The sequence below is a fragment of the Delphinus delphis genome, chromosome 5, assembly GCF_949987515.2.
Source record: "Delphinus delphis chromosome 5, mDelDel1.2, whole genome shotgun sequence".
Classification (NCBI taxonomy): domain Eukaryota; kingdom Metazoa; phylum Chordata; class Mammalia; order Artiodactyla; family Delphinidae; genus Delphinus; species Delphinus delphis.
Genome location: NC_082687.1, coordinates 104,533,659 through 104,539,917, shown reverse-complemented (window position 1 = coordinate 104,539,917; position 6,259 = coordinate 104,533,659).

The following is a 6,259-nucleotide window of genomic DNA, read 5'->3' as shown; positions in this document are numbered from 1 at the left end:
TCAAGGCAAGAGAGTGTACTAGCTTAAGACAAATTTGTTGTTGCTAGAAAACAGCTCAAAGCACATGACCTGCTGTTGGCAGGTTAAGAGTACCAGCTTCGAATATGAAGGTCAACACTGTGATAATGATGTATCGATATTTAATTAAAAGTGAAAGAAAATAACGGGTGTGAAGAATATTGATTTTAAGGACTAATTTAATCAAATTTCACTTTGTTGAGTCACTAGGAAAATCTCTGAAAATTTCCCTAAAATGTTCACTTAAGGGATTTAAAAATATTATTACATTATAAAAGAATAATTCATTATAAGCAAAAAGTCTCTTTTATGTAAATAATAATACCTTCATCTTAGCTTATGGTTCTTTATTAATTACTTTTTTTTAATCTGGTGATGGTAAGGTGATGGACATTTTCTCAGTAAAGTGGATCTGCTGGAGTAGAGAGTTCTTGCCAGGTGTAATAGGAGACGAGATTCAAAACATGGGGCCAATTGGAGAAGAGCTTTGAATGACATTTTACGAATTTTCCATTTTTATCCTAGGGACAATGGGGAACTTACTTCTACATTTTGTGTATGCTACTTTCTTCAATGAGCATGGCACAGAATGTTAGAACCTTCCATGTGTCAGGCAATGTATGAGGTGGGACACGAAGCTGAATAAGACACAATCCCTGATATCAAGGGTCTCCAGTTCTGGTAAAGAAGACAAATAAAAAATCCCAGATAGCTATAGTTAGCGAAGAATTGAAGACATTATTCTGCATTTGTCTTATTGGCATATTCCTCCTGCGAAGAGGGTAGTTATTGTATTATTATCTACAGCATGAATTACTATGGAAAGAGGCAGTCCTCAGATACTGTGAACAGGAATTGGGAAGCTGGATTCTAGGATGTTAGGTGAGAGAGCTTCACACACCTTTCCTAACCTGGACAGTGAGTAGTTTTTATGACTAACAGGGTACACATTATTGGTGGAGGGATTAAAGCTTACCTCTGGGTTTTGAAAACACCAGCAGACAAGCTGCTAATGCCTAAGATTTATCTCTAAGTCAGTTTATTTTAGATTTACGGTATTTCCTCTGCTTGTGTTACTTCTGCTTTCTTTATTCTTTAGTAAATTCTTGTTTGACTATTTTATCCATAGCTTGGCTGTCCTACAGGTATTTAAGGAAACATAGTTTGTTCAGAGTTGCCAAACTGTCCCCAAAGTCATTAAGACTGCTTTTAGTGGTAATCTCTAAGGGTGGTAATCAGCAAAAGTGTTCTCAAGGGAAGAGGATGCTTACAGTCGATTCATGGCTGTGTGGGCCAACTTAACCTCTCCAGCAGGTTATTCTCCTTCCAGTGTTACTCTTGGGGGAAAATGCCAGCTGTCCACCAAAACTCTCTACTACTCCACAGTAGTAGAGTTTGCATCTAGGAAGTAACTGCCCCGCCATCTTTGCAGCTAGTCATGGCATGTGACTGGTTCTTGACAATTGTCAGTGAGCCGTGGTGCTGTGGGTCACCTCGAGACCAAGTCTTTAAGAAGGGATCATGCCCCATTCATGCCCTTCTGGTCATTTGATGTAGTTGATGAGCAGTCCCTCAGGGATGGCAAGGTCCCAAAATGAATCCGTGGATCCATGAATGACTCATAGAGGAGAGCCATCCTCTGATCCGAAATTCCCACCCTGGACTGTGACATGAACAGCAAATATACTTCTATTTTTTGCACTGACACATTTTGAAGTCTATCTGTTACAACAGATAAACTACCTTTTTAGAGATTCTGGATAATGATGACAATATTGATCATGATCATGATGAAAGCAGCCATGCTTTAGAGATATTTCACAGCACAACACAAAATTTCTGCAGAGTGGGGACACTTCTTCAAGTGATACTCAAGTTGATCTTTTCCATGAAGGTATCAATGAAGCCCCTGTGCTCCTACTTCAGGTCACAAAATATACAGAGTAAAGCACAAACCATTTCCAGGGAATTGGAAGCTGTAGCAGGCATTTTGCAAAGAGAATGAACTTTAAGTTTTAGTACTTTGTAGAACTATGAATTCCGAAGTAGAGTTAATACAGGACTAAGTGTCCTCAACGATTTACCTAAAAAACCTGACACATCATTCTGGAGGACACAATGGAGAACGTGGAGTAATGTGAGACATGGTAGATATGCAAGTGGTAAAACTAGTATATATAAAAAAATAAAGGATATGAGGTATCCCAGACCAGAAGAGAGATGTTTCCCTTTATCACATTTGGCTAAGGATGTAATCAACTCCCTAGCAGAAAGGCAATGGACGTTATATCCGAGGTATGCAGTATATTGTCTAAAATATATTCTGTATGTCATATAAATGAGGGGCTTATGATCATAATTAAAGCTAAGGTTCTAGTATGCAGAGAGGGTTATTGATTAATTAATTGTTGATAGTAAGACTAGAGTAGAGGTTATAAGCATAAAGTTTTGGAGATGCTGGATTGGGTACAAACTTCAACCCTATTACATACTAACTTTTTGACCCATCTAAGTTATCTGATATCTATGGACCTATTATTTCCAGTGGAAATAATACTAACTACTTCATAGGGTTATTTCAAGGACAAAATACAAACTACCTGCAAATTACTTACTACAGTATCTGACACAGATGGGTCATTAATAGTTGCTCTTATTAATCATTAAGACTGAGTGTTCTGAGTTTTCCCTTTATCAACTGGAAAATAAAATTCTTTGGAATTTAGAGCTTATTTTCTCTCATTTGTTTAACGTTTCATCTTGAAAGTGAGCTTGAAGCATTCTGAAAAGAAAAGCAAGTTTGGCATAAGAAATCATGATATTTTTATTTGATTTTAAAAATTGTTTATTTACAAATTCAAAACCTCTAACATTGGACTACTTCAAATATTTTGAAAAGATGTTTAAGAATCTACCATCTTTCCAGTATAATGAGTGTAGGCGCTCATTAAAAGGTGCCTACATTTTGCTGATAAATTTCTTATGACGTTCAGCTCAAAAAAAAAAAATCCAATAGAAAATTCCTTTCTTTGCTTTCACAAAGCATTGACAAAAGTATAAACATATCTTACCAATGAACTTAAGTAATTATTAACCACCCAGTTTTTTGGCTATAGATGCCAAATAACTGATTTGATTGATTTTATAACCAACTTATTCTATTTTTTTTAATTACAAAACATGCATCTTAATCAATGAGTCACAAAACAATTTGCCCCCTATTTCAATAGTTGCCCACTCTTGGTACAGCACCTGCATTTATGCACACCACGGTTCCTAACATCTTATCAATAATCAGTCCTCCAGAGTTGGCAGAATCTTGATATGGTCAAGGTCGGTCTTTTGAAATTCAAAAACAAAATGATTCAAAATGTCTTTTCAGCGTGTTGTTATTATAAAAGAAACAACTCATTATTATACTTTTCTTCCCTCTCTGAAACTATATTATTGTATTATTCTAGAGTACAGTTTTAATTTTAATACAGAACTTTTACTTTGCTTTATAAGACCAATTTAAACAATCTGAATTTTTTTCCTTCCTACTTCGGTAGCTTATTATGAATCACTGTTTTTTTCTTTAAAATTATCCAAAAGATTCATATTTTTAAATATTTCAGATAACTATGAGCACACTTCATTTCAATAGTAGGATAGCATGTAGCCAGGAATATCTCATTTTCTTTAAGGCAGCAGTGAAGAAGTTAATTCATAGCTGCATTTATGAGTGAGTTTTATTTATTTTTGACCTGTGGTAAAAAGATTTATCTTTCAATTATGAAACTATTTTTCCCAAGTGTCAAGAAGTCATACTAGTATAAAATAGATTAATGTAGCTATAAAAGTAGTTTTTGTTTAAGTAAGTTTGTAATTAAAAATAGGGTAGTAAGTTAAAAATTATATTTAATCACTGGAACTACCAGATGGAATAGTAAAAGAATGGGGTTGGGGAAGCGGGTGGAGGAGAGAGAGGAGAGAGATTGAGATTGATTTTGAGATCGGTCAGACTACACACATCACCAATTTTTTTTTTGCATTCTGGCATAATAATATTTAAAAGATCCGGAGAAGCAGAACACCAATCCGTTTTCCCTTACTTTAAAGATCTAAATGATCATAATTTTTAAAAGTCTTCCTGGGTACATCAGGAGTATTATTTAAAAGCCATGCGGTAGGGTGTGAAATAAGAGTATTCTTCAAACAAACACGACCTTTTCTGTTTCTTGTACTGCTCTTCTCAACCCAGCCAAAAAACCCAGACAAGTTTATTTACACACACACCCGCACACGCACACACACACACACACACCCCACACGTAGAGAGAGCAGAGAGAGAGAGAGAGGGAGAGAGAGGCGGAAACGCCCTCTTTCCATCCCTTCCAAACAATTATCTCCGAGAGCAAAAGAAAATAATCAACAGCCCTCTGTGCTGGGCTGGGCGGCTGAGCCGGAGAGCGGGGCGCCAGGAGGGAGGGCGATCGGCAGGCGAGCCGGGAAACGTGGCTCCTCCGGCGAGGAGAGGATTTGTGAAGGGGAGCGCCGGCCCGCGTGCGCCTCTTGTTCCCCGTGTAATTTGCAGCCAATCATCAGTAGGTGTCCGCGTCGCTGCGTCCTCCTCACCTCGGCGCCGATCACCCCCCCGCCCCCGCCCCCGCCCCCAGCCTCCCACCTCCTCCCTCGCCTTTCTGTCTCTCCCTCCCCTCCCCCCGCAGCCGCACACACGCACACACACAAACAGAGAGAGAGAGAGAGAGAGAGAGAGAGAGAGAGAGAGAGAGAAGGGGGGCAGAGGGAGAGAGAAGAGACCGAGAGAGAGAGAGGAGAGGAGAGGGGGAGAGAGAGAGAGAGGAGAGACTCCCCGACTCCCTCCCACCCTCGCACACAGCGACTGGAGACGGACGGAGAGCAACGCGCTGGGAGAGGAGAGACCACCGAGAACAGCCCCGCGCTCTCACACATACACTCACACTCGGCTCTTTCCTCTCCCCCCACCTCCTCCTCCTTCCACCCCCACCACTAACACCATCTCCTCCTCCTTCTCTCTGCAACAAGAAAAAAAAAAGCCATTTACAGGTATTTTTTTTTGATCCGCATATTTATTTATTCCCCCGTCCCCAACAGTTTGTTTACAAGTATTAAAGTTGTAATTGGGAGCTGCCAAGACACATCTGGATTTGTGTTTCTTTGTGTTAGGGGGTGATGTGCAACTAATTAAAGGCAGACTGGCAGCGTCTGCAAATTCTAAGGCTCCCCAAATAAAAAGAGACTGGTAAGTGATTGTTCTTTCTCTTTCTCTGGCTTTTTGCTCTTAAATGTTTGCTGTCCGTTGGGATTGTAAAAGTAGATTATTAATGCTGGACTCCAGCGATAAAAGGCGTCGCTGTATTAATTTATTAATTAATCTGCACCCGCCCCTCCTCCTGAATGTTAAATATGACCTTTGATCTCTATGTCTCTGGTAGACCAGACATACAATATTAGGCATGTACAGTCACATTGTTTAAAGGCAAAACAGGATCATGAAGTATGGATGTCTAATTTAGCTTTGGAATAGGACTATAGTTATTTGTGTGTGTTTTATTTCGTTTTTTAAAGAAAATCCAAACAATAGCTGTGGTTTAGTACCTTTTTCATGCTCCAAGATGCATCGATTAAACAATAATGACCTGGATGCTGGGCACAATCATTTTCTACAGTTTCTGGTGGCATTAAACCTTGAGGAGGGAAGGGGGAGGTGATGGTAATAAGGAAAGCTTCTTTTTGGAGACACCACTCTGATACTTGGAAAAAGGGACATTAAATTATTTCTTTATTTGGAACAAGGTCAAAAGACTAAAATGTTGACATTTTTCCCTCCACTCAGTGAGCTGGTGTCTAATGCATGGTTGGCATAACTAGTTTTTACTGAGTAGTAGTTATTATGGTCTTGCAGTTACAATGTGATTCGCAGAAACTGAAGCTATATGCATATTCTTGCTGTGTCTTCCCCCACCCCCTTCCCAGCATCAAGAATATTTAGCCAGGAGCATTTTGGGGGCACCCTTTGTATTGCCTTCAGACCTCTGAAGGGAGCAGTTTTCCCTAATGCGAAACCACAGAGGTGGTTCCTGAATGATTAGGGACTTGCTGTGATTGAAAGATGCCTGCTAGCTTCTAATCCAGCCTGGGGTGAGGTTCCTTATCTTGATTTACTTTGCTTAATAGGGATTTGTTTACATAAACCCCTCTTTTTAGGGCACCTCAT